This window comes from Dasypus novemcinctus, chromosome 8 (assembly GCF_030445035.2).
Source record: "Dasypus novemcinctus isolate mDasNov1 chromosome 8, mDasNov1.1.hap2, whole genome shotgun sequence".
In the NCBI taxonomy this organism is placed as follows: domain Eukaryota; kingdom Metazoa; phylum Chordata; class Mammalia; order Cingulata; family Dasypodidae; genus Dasypus; species Dasypus novemcinctus.
This window is the reverse complement of record NC_080680.1, coordinates 75,164,022-75,179,302: the sequence shown is the minus strand read 5'-3', so window position 1 is coordinate 75,179,302 and position 15,281 is coordinate 75,164,022. Positions and strand designations below refer to the sequence as shown.

The 15,281-nt window shown below is 37.9% G+C and overlaps 1 pseudogene; it reads right to left on the bottom strand.

The window, feature by feature from the left end:
- Window positions 1-7,396: 7,396 nt before the first annotated feature.
- On the bottom strand, window positions 7,397-8,152 carry LOC101415887 (immunoglobulin-like domain-containing receptor 2; annotated as a pseudogene).
- Window positions 8,153-15,281: the final 7,129 nt, after the last annotated feature.

Here is a 15,281-nt window from a genome sequence, read left to right as displayed (position 1 = left end):
GACTTGGGGAGAGTCTGGGAAGAAAGGAGAGGTGAATCTACTGAGGAAGCCCAATTTACCTAAACGTCCTGGGATAGGAAACTTGGTCTGGGAGAAGGTGGAGTCAGAAAATCAATTAGACCTCCCCTAGCACCGCAAAGGGGGAGGGACTGTAGGACATGCTATCCAAGCTTCCAATAGCATATTTGGGGTTTCTGGTGAGGTGTAGGTGCTCTCACACTGGAAATAAAAGAGCCATAGTCTTCTGTGTTGAGTTGGTTCAACAAGGACCCACTTGTATCTCCTACCAGACCTCTCAGGCAGCTTTCCTACTGCCCTGGGAGAGAGAAAAGTGAGGAAGGGAGAAAGGGGGAAGTTCAGATCCCTAACCATTTTATTTAACTGCAAAGAGGATTCCTAGTTTGAAACATTGGTTTTTTTTTTTTTTTTTTCGGTCATGGTTGCTAATATTACATTGTCTCCTGGTCTTTTCTCGCGTTTTATCCCCCAAGGTCCTATTTCATTTATTTAGGGTTTTTTTTCTCTTTTTCTTTTTCTTGCTTGTTTCCCCCCCCCTTTTCTACCCCCCCTTTTTTCTCTTCTATTTTTTTTCTTTTTTTTAATTTTATTTTCTTTATATAATAGGTGTTGCAGGGAGCGCTTCACATTAACTGTGTTTCTTATCCTCCATTTCCTCTTTTCTGTGTGAATTTATTTTGGCCACCTACACTATCCCCTTTCCCCCACATCTTTCTATCCTCCATCATCTACAGTTTCTCTTACATTCCCCCTCCTTTCTTTGGCCCCCAAATTGTCTGACATTTTATTTCTAATACCTTTGTTCTGTTTTCTGTATTTTATCCACTCTTGATATTATTGTCTTTCTTTTCTCTTTCCCTCTCTCATGAAAACACTGGCCTTTTAATTCATACATATTCCTCCCCATATTCAGTTGACTGGCTCGTTATAGTACTCTACTTACTGCTATAATTCTACGTAACTTAAATGAGTCTAATATATATTCTCCTAGATCTCACATTGTTGCTCTGTTAATATGTATTAACAATATTACTTTATACATTTCTTTTCTTACTCATTTTGCTTTCCCTGGCCCTAATATTTAATTTCAAAGTGAACTTAGCCAGCAACAAGAAAATAGTGTAAAAAGAACAAAGTGACAAAGATAAGACATAACACTTACACATGAACAAAAACTAATTAATCCCCGAGACTAGACAATGAAGCTAAGGAACTGATTAAACCCGTCAAGATAAAATGATGACCAGACACAAACAAAAAACTACAAACCAAGCCAATAATCAGGAAAACATGGCCAAATCCAATGAACAAACTAAAAACCAGGTAGAGGAGCAGAACATCGGACATGTAATTAAAGATCTCAAAACATATATTAGAGACCAACTTAATGAAGTAAAGGAAGAGATTAACAATATGAAGAAAACACTTGGAGAGAATACAGAAGAAATTGCAGACATATGCAAAAACATAACATATGATGATGATGAACACCACAGTTCAAGAAATCAAAAATACACTCAGCAAACAGCAGCAGATAAAAAGAGGCAGAGGAGAGAATTAGCGACATGGAAGACAGTACATCTGAAATCAAACAGATAGTAGAACTGATTGATAAAAAGATAGGAAAAAATCCATCTGGGACTTAGGGACCTGAATGACAATACAAAAAGCACAAACATACATATTATAGGTATCCCAGAAAGAAGGGAAAGGGGACAAAAGGGGTGTTGGAGGAAATAAAGGCTGAAAACTCCCCAAATCTACTGAGGGAGATGGATGTACATGTCCAGGAAGCACAACACACCCCAAACACCATAAATCCCTACAGGCCTACCCCAAGACAAATAGTTGTCAAATTTTCCAATGCTCAAGACAAAGAGAAAATTCTAAAAGCAGCAAGAGAAAAGAGAACCATCACATACAAGGGAGGCTCCATAAGATTAAGTGCTGACTTCTCATCTGAAACCATGGAGGCAAGAAGGCAGTGGTATGATAGAGTCAAGGTACTAAAAGAAAAAAATTTCCAACCAAGAATACTCTGCCCATCTAAGCTAGCATTCAGAAATGATGGAGAGTTAAAAATATTCACAGATAAACAGAAATTAAAAGAGTATGCCAATGAGAAACCTGCCCTTCAAGAAATACTAAAGGGAGTTCTGCAGGAAGAAAGAAAAAAAACAGGAGCGGCAGAGTTGAAGGATAGTGTAAGAGCAACTAAAATGACAAAAAGAGAAGGAAAAAAACAAAGAAAATATGACAAATCCAAATCCAAACAAAATATGGCTAACATAAATAATTCCTTGAAAGTAATAACACTGAATGTCAATGGATTAAACTCACCTGTCAAAAGATTCAGACTGGAAGACTGGATAAGGAAATATGACCCATCTATATGCTGTCTACAAGAAACACATCTTAGACCCAGGGATTCAAGGAGGTTGAAAGTGAATGGCTGGAAAACAATCTTACAAGCAAACAATAATCAAAAAAAGGCAGGACTGGCTATATTAATATCAGACAAAATAGACTTTAAATGCAAAACAATTGTGAAAGACAAAGATGGATACTACCTATTAGTGAAAGGAATACTCTTTCAAGAAGAACGAACAATCATAAATATGTGTGCTCCTAACAAGGGCACCTCCAAATATGTGAGGTAAACACTGGAAAAACTAAGTGAAAGAATAGATGCCTGTACAACCATAGTGGGGGACTTTAATACACCACTATCAACTTTAGACAGAACATCTCAAAAGAGAATCAATAAAGAAACAAAAACTTTGAACAGTATATTAGAGGAATTGGACCTAATAGACATATACAGATCATTTCACTCGAATACAGCAGGATAATCTTTCTTCTCAAGTGCACATGGATCATTCTCCAAGATAGACCATATGCTAGGCCACAAAGAAAGGCTCAATGAATTCAGAAAGATCAAAATCATACAAAGTAATTTTTCTGACCTCAGTGGAGTGAAGCTGGAAATCTGCAAGGCCCAGAGGCCCATATTTCACACCAAGATATGGAAATTAAATGGCACACTCTTAGAAAAACAGTGGGTTAAAGAGGAAATCTCAAAAGAAATTAATAACTACCTTAAAACTAATGAAAATGATAACACAACATACCAAAACTTAGGGGAAGCAGCAAAAGCAGTACTGAGAGGGAAATTTATAGCCATAAATTCATACATCAAAAAAGAAGAAAGAGCAAGAATTAAAGAACTAACTACACATTTGGAGGAATTAGTAACAAAACAACAAAATAACCTCACAGGAAAAAGAGAGAAAGAAATAACAAAGATAAGAGTAGAACTAAATGAAATAGAAAATAAGAAAGCACTTGAAAAGATAAACAAAACCAAGAGCTGGTTCTTTGAGAAGATCAATAAAATTGACAAACCCTTAGGTAGACTAAAAAAAAAAATAAATAAAGAGAAGATGCAAATACACAAAATAAGAAATGAGAAAGGAGATATCACCACTGACCCCACATAAATAAAGACTATCATAAGAGAATACTTTGAAAAAATATATTAGAACAAAAATGACAATTCAGAGGAAATGGACAACTTCCTAGAAACACATAAGCAGCCTATATTGATGAACGAAGAAATTGACGATCTCAACAAACCAATCACAAGTAAACAGATAGAATCAGTCATTAAAAACCTCCCAACTAAGAAGAGCCCCAGGCTAGACAGCTTCACAGGTGAATTCTACAAAACATTCTGGAAAGAAATAACACCAATATTGCTGAAACTCTTCCAAAAAATCAAAACAGAAGGAACATTACCTAACTAAAATGTGGGCATAGGGTTACCTTTGGGTGGGGCTTTGTGGGCTTGAGGAGGGCTAGGAATGGGAGGATGGGTAATATTGACCAAGAAATTGTGGAGAGGGTGGGGGAACATAAGAACATAGGAGACTGTCAGCTATTTGGTTGAGAGTATAATGCTAAGAAAACTTTTTCAAAAATATAATAAGGAAGGTTACCTGTTTAAGATGCTTAAAGGGAATAATCTGATGCAGGACAGACTCCTAGGGAGTGTCTGAGTGCTCATTTTGCCATAGTGGGTTATATCATTGGATAGAGACCCATATAATGAGAGTGAAGATATACCCACATGCTGGGGAGGACTGATGTTCGCAAATAGAGGGAATCGTATCTCTCGAGAGAAATGGTGGCTCCCAATGCATTTGGGCACTTGAGCATGTCAAGCCCTCAACACTGTTGCAAGTATCTCTGAACATGGTCCCTCAGGCAATGAGGATTGATTGTCACTATGGGCCCTAAGGGGAGGCGGAAAGAGGTATTGAATAGATGGAATCAATGTAACTATGTGGGCAATAGAAGTGTTCCACAAGATTATGCAAGGATGGATATAAGACATGTTAAATTACACCAAAAATATATAGAGGCTGATAGGCTAAAATGGAATTCATAATGTAAAACATAAGATAACTAAAAATTTAGAAAATTTTATAGTCTAAAGTATAAACCACTATCTAAACCCAAATGTTACCTTGTTTGAAAGCTATTTGTCACTATATATGTACATCAGTTTCAGTAAATATAGTATGAATATGTAAAAAGATTATTGCTGTGGAAGGGAAAAGGATTTTATGTTGGATATGTGGGAGTAGTGTATATTGTATATATGAATTACTGTGATCTAAAACTTTTGTGAAGATAAGCTTAATAATTAGGAAAAAAAAAAGAAAAAGAAAGGACGTAGACACTGAGGAAAAGCTGAAGAAGTTGCCTTGCCAATTTGCACACAGAGCAACACTTATTGCAGTGATGGAAGGCAAACATCAAAAACAAAGCTTTTGCATTTTTTAATTTTTTGATACCTCAATTTATTTTTACCATAATTTTTCTAAATTACTATGTATTCTATATCTAACCTTTAAACTCATCACTATATTTCATTTTACTATTAATGGAACCTGACAATATATTGGGCTTCATTTTTTAAGAAGCTTTGGATCACAGAGAGGTTCAACAATGGCAGGGGAGGAATACTGGTGTGGGATGTTACTGACAGGGGACACATGGGTGGCAGGGAGTTATCCAGGGTACATAAAAATGTTTGGCTATTTTCATAGTGGTTACAATTAAAAACAACAACGGAGGGAGTGCTGAGTTCCTAGCCAGGGGAGCTCTATCACAGGAACAGCAACAATCCCCCAAGTGCAACGGCAAAGACCGAAAAATAATGAAGGTCCAACAACGAGCCCTTGATACTAATGATTATGCTTGTAAGCCTGTGCACCTGAAATAAGAACAAGGCCTAGAACTGCAGGGTGCCTAAGAGTTACCTCCTGAGGCCTCCATGTTGCTCAAATGTGGCCAGTCTCAATGCCAAATTCAGCATGTAAACATGTTGCCTTCCCCCAGTGTAGGACATGACTCCCGGAGATGAGCCTCCCTGGCACCGAGGGATTACTTCCAAGTACCAGGCAATGATGTAACTAGAAAATGACCTTGAATAAAAGTGTCAACTCGGGCCAGCAGAATATCTCAATCTACATATAATACCAGGACTTAAAAATGCTTTTTGACATGAACAAAAGGGGGAAATGGAAAGGACAAACGAATTTATATGGCTATGAGTCTCCAAAAAGAGCCAGGAGGTTATCAGAGTGGTTGCCCTTATGCATACCTCAGCAGAGTCCCAGAGACAGATAAAGTAGATACAACCCCAGGTATTGGTTCTTCTGAGGGTTAGAGACCCACAGGTTTTATGGTCATGGCAGATGGAGTTCAGTGCCATGTCAGTTGGCCCTACTTTGGAGTTTGTGTTTCTGTGTGATGGAGCTGGACTCAAATGTGATCTTTGTCCACAAGTCTCTCCTGTTACTTTTACCAGATCTGTAGTTGGAGCTGGGGTTTAGTGTATACCCAGGGGACCTGAATCTCTAAACTGACCATGTGATAGCCAGGCCCTGAGCCTCAACAGACTTGCAACTCCTACCCTCTGGTTTATTGGACTTGCCCCACTCAGCTAACATGGAGGTGAAGAAGGTCAACCATCCCACTAGGGAGCCAAGAGTGCCTACAGCAGGAGAATTGTATCAAGCATCCATGTGAAATCTAAGCTCCCTCTTGATAGAGATGTAGAATGGACACAACCATTCTAAGGTACACAGGATGGAGGAATAGAGTATGGATTAGAGTGAATTTACTGATATTCTATTCATGAACTGTTGTGATTAGTAATGGAAGAAAATGTGGCATTGGTGTGGAGAAAGTGGTCATGGTGGCTGCTGGGGGTAGGGGTGGGAGGAAGAGATGTGATGTGGGTGCATTGTCAGGGGTTGGAGTTGTCCTGGGTGGTGCTGCAGGGACAGTTGTTGGACATTGTACGTCCTCCCATTGCCCACTGGGCAGACTGTGGGAAAGTGTGGGCTATGGTGTGGACCATTGACCATGAGGTGCAGCAGTGGTCAGAGATATATTCACCAAGTGCAATGAATGTCTCATGATGATGGAGGAGGTTGTTATTATGGGGGGAGGAGTGGGATGAGGGGGGTGGGGAGTATATGGTGACCTCATTTTTTTTAATGTAACATTAAAAAAATAAATAAAGCCAAAAAAAAAGGAGTGCCAAGACAATAAGACTAAGAATTGGTTGAGGTGACGACAATACAACATCCCTGTGTAGAATGATGGACTGTGGTTAACAGTAAAAATATAAGGAATGTTCTCTCATCAACTATAAAAAATATACAATACTAATACATTGTGCTAATAATAGGGTGGTTAATGGAAAATTATACCAAATGTAAGCTATGGACTATAGTTAGCAGTAATGTTGTGATGATGTTCTTTTATCATTCGTAACAGATGTTCCACAGCAATGCAGGGTGTTGGTGTTTGGATGACATATGGGAATTGTGTATGTTATGCATGTTTGTTCTGTAAACCCACAACCCCTCCAGTAATAAAAAAAATAAAACATAAACAAACACATTTTATAAATTAATGTCAAGATAAAGAAGACTAAGAATTGTAATTGCTCTAAGTGCATTTGGAAACTAAATGCAGTACTTTATGCACCCAAAAAATTCCCACAAATTTTATAACTCCATTAAATAAAAACACTAGTGTTTCCCTAAAAAGTTTACAAGACAACTTTACTATGCTTTGAATATTTCTAAATAATGTGGAACATAGCAGAATTATGTGTTTCCCTTCCCCAGGAATTCTAGCACACATTCGTTTACCTCTTGGAGATGCCTCTTCAACTGTGATGAGTTTTGATTTGCATCCTCGCAGGTTTTCCTTTACAGTTCTTTTGATTTCTGTTCTTCATCTTTCCTCCTATCATTGATGACCATTTCATCTGTGCTTTGCTTTCACCCACCTCTCAGCTGTTGACCTCTTTCCATCCCAACACAAGCGTGACCACTAAGTCCTCATTTTTGCCCTCTGCATCATCAGGGGTAGCGATTATACAGTAACAGAGTCCCTGTCTCCGCACAAAAGTTTTCCAATCTGAAGGTCTGCATCACGGACAGTCATGATCTCTCTGCCTCTGTTGAAATCTCCCAGAGTGACAGTAGATCCCTGTTTTGAAGCGACCCCTTGGACAGTCCTTCTGCTGTCCAAACAATCCAGGTAGGGATCCCACTTCAGGTTTCTTTTGCTGAGAGGCTGGGCCCTGGGAGAAGACATTTCAAAGGACGCCCCATGCGATCCTGGTATGAGGGTTTGAACTTCCACTGCACGACTGCAGGCTGAGGAAGGACGTGGAGAAGTGGCAGCGAAGCACAGTGGGCTGGAAGAGCGTGGCCACCTTCTTTTCAGGAGCTGTGACCCGAAGACCTTCAGCCATGGCTGTTAGCCGGAAGAGAGCAATCCACCGTAACATGACCCTGCCCGTTTTCACCATTTTCCCAAGCAGATTACGGAGTGAGGAAAGTGGGAAACAGCAAAAATATACGGATCTATATACCCCGAGAAGCGCAAGGCAGCTGCGGGTGCCGGTAAGAACTTTCCCCGGCGTCCAGGGGCGCCGCTGCCCGCAGAGCGGAGTAGGCGGGGCCCAGGGCTGTACTGTGCAGACTGCCCCGCGCGTCCCTGCGTTGGCTCCTGGAGACTGCGGGGCGCTCGGGCCGTGCATTGCCTCCCCCTGGCCCGCGCCTGCGCCACTGCCGCTAGGGTGCACCTGCACTTTTGAGTTTTCTTATGAGGAAATATCATAAGGAGAATTTCCATATCCATTTTTTTTCTCTTTTTTGTTTGGTCTTTCTCCTATTAATATAAAAAAGTCTCATTTAACAGCATAAAAAAATAGGGAAATATGGAAGAAAATAACTAACGAAATTAGGGGAAAAAAAGCTTTAGAAATCTAAAAACTCGAATGCACATGTAGAGGAACAAACCCATACACACTGGAAAGAAAGTCTCCACAGTAGTTGTCTTTGCAGGGTACGGCGGTTTGAAGATGTATGTACCCCAGGAAAAAAAAAATGTTCTTAAATCCTATGGGTGTGAAACCATTGTAAATAGGACTAGTTGATGAGGTTACATCAGTTAAGGTGTGGCCTCGCTCCAGTCATGATAGGTCTTAATTCCTATTCCAGGGGCCTTAATAAGTGGAATAAAATTAAAATGGAAATAAAGAAAGCCATGGAAGCAAGAAGCTGAAATCATCAAAACCTGAAAGAGAAGGGAGAGACAACCTATGACTCTTCGATTGCATTAAATTCAGTGATTAGGTCACTTGATTAGATTGCTTTAGGTTTTTGATTGGAATACATCAGTGAGTCCCAGGTTGAGTCCCAGTCTTCTTGCTGGGTCTTGTGTAAACTTAGAACCCACAGAGAGAAGAGACAGAGAAAGGGAACTCTGTAGTTTTGACCCTGCCATGTGTGGGAGAGGACTCCAGGTTCTTCAATAAATACAGAAAGACAGAGAAACTCTAAGAGGCTCAAAGAGCCAAGGCCTAGGGAGAGATGCCTGATCACCCATAGCTGAGCATGAGAAGAAAGTAGAGAGAGAATGGCAGACCCACCACCTGGCTAGCAGCTGACGTCTGGTGAGAAAGCATTTCTAATGATGCTAATAAATTACCATTGTTCAAGTCAAACCATTTTTGTGGTATTTGCTTTAAACAGCCTGGGAAACTGAAACATTTTTTGGAACAAAAAAGAGTGGGCTACTGCTGTTGCAAATACCAAAAATCTAATAACTGTCTTGGAGTTGAATAATGAGTAGAAGGCTGGAATAATTGTGAGGCACTTAACAGAAAGAGGCCTAGATTATTTTAAAGAAACTGTTGGTAGAAATATGAATGCTAAAGGTACTTCTGATTCAGAAATGAATGTGCTATTAAAAACTGGAAGGTAGGTAATGTTTATTTTAAAGTGGCAGAGAATTTGACTATATTGAGTTCTGATGTCCGATGGAAGCCAGAATTTGAAAGTGATGAACCTGGATATTTAGATGAGATTTTCTAAGCGAAGTATAGAAAGTGCAGCCTGGTTTTCCCTGCAGTTTATAGTAAAATGTGAGATAAAAGGGATAAGTGGAGAACTGCACCCCTGCGCACAAACAAATAAGAAATCGATAGTCTAGAACATTATGAGCTTTGGAAAGTGAGTCCCTAGATAATAATGCTCCATGTGAACGTTTAACTAAATAGGGATTCACTCTGCCATTTCAGAGCAAGTCAGTATTGGGAATGCTGTTATCCAGGAACAATTTATGGAAGGTCCATTATCTGATGGGGTGGACCTCTGTGAACTACATGCAAAACTGACAAGTTTTTGTGAGATTTGTATGAGGGGAACCATTGTAAGCCTGAATAAAAAGGACAGAGATGGGACAAACTGAAGGAAGAATGGCTTCAAGGGCAAAACCATAGAAACCAAGGTCTGGATTGAAGATACCACCTTGAGTCAGGAGAGCAGGTCCAACTACGTGTGTGGAAACTCAGAGAGAAAAAAAGGCACAAGAAGCAAGAAGCTGAACATTAATGGAATCTGGAAGAGAAAGGACAGATCAGAATATCTCCAGGGTCTTGCCATGTGACAAGCTAATCACCAAAAGATCACCAACAACCAGCCCCAAAGGACCACAATCTTCAGTTTTCTGGAAGAAAACATTGCCTTGATGATGCCTTGATTTTGACATTTTCCCATCCTCAAACTGAGTGAATAAATTCACATTGTTTAACCTTACTCTCTCTTGGTATTAGCTTGTGCAACCTAGGAAACTAAAGCAGATTGTTCAGTATAGTTTATTATTTTATTGATAATTTTTAAAATTATTATCATGTCTACATAATGAGCTTACATTACTTTAATATCAGATAAAATATTAAGTAAGTAAATACCATAAGGAGAAAAGGGTTACCATTACTCAGAACCACTACACTTAAGAAAATAATAAGTATCAGATCTAAAGTAAGTTTGATCTTTCTATTTTGCAATGTCTTCTCATTAGATTCCTTGCAATAGCTGCTTTTACTACTGGAAGGAAGAAGGATGAATTTTTATGACCTACAATAAGTAGCACTAAGAGTATATAATTGATAATAACTAAGTTGAGACGGAAAAGGAGGTATAAATTTTGCATATAATTTTTTAATTTTTATAAAGTTGGCCACTAACTTCTAGAAACATATAGTGTGCTGTATATGTTGCAAGTAATTGTACTTCATTGTATTGGTGCAAAATCAGAAAATTAGGAACAATAAAATAATCCATTTTCTAAAAGGAATATAGATAATACTGTTGTACTATACTGGTAGGAAAAGTTCAATAAAGCCTAAAGAGCTGAGAAGTATTACTTGTCAAACTTAAAACTTATTTTGGAGGCTCAAATATTTGTCTTAAATAACTCTATAGAAAAGTGTATTTTATTCCTTTTTCTCTTTTGTTGAATTGCTTTTTCAGCAGGGAGGAGAAAATATTGATCCATTTTCCAGAGTAACAAGGAAAACTCAAGGAATTTTGATAGAATCCTAAAAACATGCAAGAATTTAAGTTAAACTGTATTTTATAGAAGTTGTCTAAATTGTATTCTATAAAATAATATACTATTTATACTTAAAATCTTCCTTCTAACTTTCAATAAAAAAGAACTTAACCAATCCTAGATTCGGGTTTACCTGAATGTCACTATGTGTCACTACTATTTAACTTTCTATATGAAAAGATGTATCTTACCAAAAGGACAATCATATTACCTTTAGTAATTTCTAGAATGAATATTCATTGTCAAGGTTGTTCTATATGGATATTTATACATATTATTGATATGTTTGTGTTAAATTAGAACTGAGAAAAATAAATATTGGAGGTAAAAATATATAATTTTTTTCTAATCAGGTGATATATATTGCTTTTTTTAATGAACTATTCAAAATGCATAATCAATGGATTTTAGTATAATCACAATGTTGCACATTCATCATCTCAAAAATTTGAGAAAAATTTCATTACTCCAAAAAGAAAGACTTCTTACCCCTTAGGATTCCTTCCTTAGCCCTACATAACCAATAATCTAATTTCAATTTTATAAATTGGTTTATATTTACACTTTATATAAATATAATCCTACAATATAGAATACTCTGTATCTGGTCTCCTTCACTTAGTGTAATGTTTTTTTTGGGTTTTTTTTTTTGTCTGATATTAACATTTTGTAGTATTAACCTATGTTTGTTCATTTTCCAAGAAAAATGGTATTTTATATGCAATTTTACCTATATTTATATTTCAGATAATATATTTATATTTCACATAACATATTTAGTTCATAATAGGGCAATTATACAGTATTTTTCCTTTTCTGTCTGGCTTGCTTCAGTCAACATAAAGTCCTCCAGGTTCATCCATATTTTCATGTTTCACAACTTCATTTCCTCTTACTGCTGCATAATATTCTATCATGTGTATACACCACAATCGTTTATCCATTCATCAGTTGATGGACAGCAGGGTTGTATCCAACTTTTGGCTATGGCGAATAATGCTGCTATGAACATAGGTAGGCAGATGTCTATTTGTGTCACTGTTCTCCATACTTCTGTGTTCTCCATACTTCTGGGCAAATATCTAGCAATAGTATTCCCAGGTCCCATGGCACATCTATGTTTAACTTCCATAGGAATTGCCAAACAGTCCTCCACAGGGAATGCACCATTCTGCATTCACACCAACAGTGAATAAGCAGTCCTATCTTTACACATTCTCCCCAACATTTGCAGTTTTCCAACTTTTTTTACACTTTAATTAAAGTTAATGAATCACAAAGAACGTTACGTTAAAAAGTAAAAAAAAAAAAACATAAAAAAATGAGGTTCCCATATACCCCGCTCCCCATCCCCCACCCCATCCTTTTTGTAAGTTTTTTGAAGATATATACATCACAAAAAAAATTACATTAAAATATATGAGATTCCCATATACCCCCCACTCCCTCACCCACTCCTCCAACACCAACAACCTCTTCCATCATTGTGACACACTCATTGCAATCAGTGAACACATTCTGGAGCACTGCTGCATAGATAATAGTTTACCTTGTACTTCACATTCTCCCGCAGTACATTCAGGAGGTTAAGGCAGGATATATAAAGTCCAGCATAAGACCCTGCAATATCATTTAGTACAACTCAAAATCCCAAAAATGCCCCGACATCACATCTTATTTTCCCTCTCCCTGCCCTCAGCAACTACTGTGGTCACTTTCTCCTCCTCAATGCTACAATTTCTTCTATTACTAGTCACAATAGTTTCATAGTAGAATATCAGTAGGTCCACTCTAATCCATATTTTATTCCTCCATTCTGTGGACCCTGGGATGGTGATGTCCACTCCACCTAGATGAAGAGGGAGCTAAGATTACACATGGATGATGGATGCAATTCCTCTGCTTGCAGTTGTTGGAACTCTTGATTCCCTGGTGTGGTGTTCGACCTCTTCACCTCCCTTTAGCTGACCTGGGTAGGTCCAATGAACCAGAGAGTAGGAGTCGCCACTCTGTTGAGGCTCAGGGTCCAGCTGGCACATGGGCAATCCAGAGATTCAAGTCCCCTGAGTGGGAACCATACTTAGCACCAACCACAGATTCAGTTAAAGTGACAGAAGTGTATGTAGGAAGGTCACTTCTGAGTCCAGCTCCGTCACACTCCGGAACACAAATTCCAAAGTAGGGCACAGAATTCCTCTGATATGGCACCAAATTCCAAATCCATCTGCCATGACCATATGCCCTGTGGATCTCCATAGCCTTCAGGAGAACCAGCACCAATTTTTTTGGTCTTTATTTACTTTTTTAAATGTTACATTGAAAAAATATGAGGTCCCCATATAGCCCTCAGCCCACTCTTCCCACATCAACAACCTCTTTCTTCATCATGGCACATTCATTCCATTTGGAGAATATATTTTGGAGCACTGCTGCACCACATGGATAAACTACAATGGTTTACATTGTAGTTTACACTCTCTCCCAATCCACCCAGTGGGCCATGGGTGGATTTTAACCGTAAAAGGGCAAGTAATACAACCAGGGCTTTATCACGGCTTGTTAATAAGAGGCTTAAGCTACTCGAGAATGAATATCTGGGTCAACCCACCAAGGAAATGACCTAGAATAGCAGAAGTGATAGTTAAGTGTGAGAGGAATCTAATATGTTTGGCAGAGGAGAGTGATGAATATCAGGATTAACTGTAGAAACAGGGACTATAGTTCATTCCATTTACACTTATAATTTTCATTGGAAATTATGATCAACCAGAAGCATGAAGAAGCTGAGCAAAGATGGGGTAAATTTAAAATGGCAATTATCAGATGCATTTAAATAATATCTGCAAATTTAATAGCTAGTCTAAGCCTTGGGACAGTGGAGGTTGAAAATAATCCACTCCCACATTTTATCAACATGGGATAGATTTAGGGGGAGAAAATGGACTTCCTGAGCTTTCAAATGTATTTAATAACTATAGATTAAAAAATAGGATTGGGAATTAAGCTTTTCATGTGTTACAAAAGTCAGGAAAAAAACTGTTATTTTACATACTTAATAAGTTTCAAACACATGTTTTAAAAGAACATTTATTTTTGTAACATTGAATTGACAACAATAAACCTGCAAAAAGGGAATAAAGATAATATGTCATGTGAAATAATCTTAAGGACTGTGATGGTTAGGCTAATGTGTCACCTCAGGCTGGTAATTGAGCCCAGTTGTTTGTCAAACAAGCACTGGACTAAATGTAATACAAGAACATTTATGGACTTCAGTCACCAGTGACTTTACTGCATAGATAGCTGATTACACCTACATCAGTCAGGGAGATTGCCGTTAGCAATAAGTGATGCTTTACCAATCAGTTGAATGCCTTAAAAGGGGAAGTGATTTCAGCATTCAGACAGAATTTCCCAGCTGGTCTTTGGGCAAAGAGTGTCTCTCAGCAACTCAATAAGGACCTTCACTGGAATTTCATCAGAGCCCCTGGTTTGCAGACAACCTGCAGAACCTGGACTTGCACATGCTCATGTTCATGTCTGTATGCTCTGATTCTGTTTCCCTAGAGAGCCCTGACTAATTCAAGGATAAATCAGAGAAATTGTAAAGGATAATACAACTAGTGAAATAATATATAAAAATTTAAGGGCACAATCAGAATGTATATCTTTAAATGAATGATCTAAGTTTCTGGTTATCTAAATAAAAAAATATCAAATTATCAAATTGATAATTATCAAATTTTATATTTGAAAATTATCAAGTAAAACATGATAAAACTGAAGAGAAATTAAAAATATTCTTGTTAGCCCACTGCAAAATACATCCCACCTTCACCCCCTTTGTTGGAAATAGAATAGGCAAGTTTACAAGAGCTACAGTCAAGCAAAGGGAAACAGTCAAGTAGAATCAGTGATAGTCCTAACACACATTTCCTCACATTCACCCAACAGTATAATATGATTTGAAGGACTGTGAAGGGCAGACTTAGAAAGCACATGCAGAGATTCTATCTTAGTACTTTAAATTTAGCATTTCTAAAGACTCCCCAAATTTGGACTTTAATCACTCTGAATTTCAGTGTTTAAATAGTTTTATTTTTCTTTAAGCAGTAGGAAGTAAAAGTAAATCTCTGAGAGTCAATGAAAATATTTTACAAATCTTGAGACAGGAATAGGAATCAAACATGGAACTCTTCTTAGGAAGATTCAAGAAACTGTTCTTATCTGACAGCTTTAGTTAAGAGACTATCTTTGTTCCTTAAATG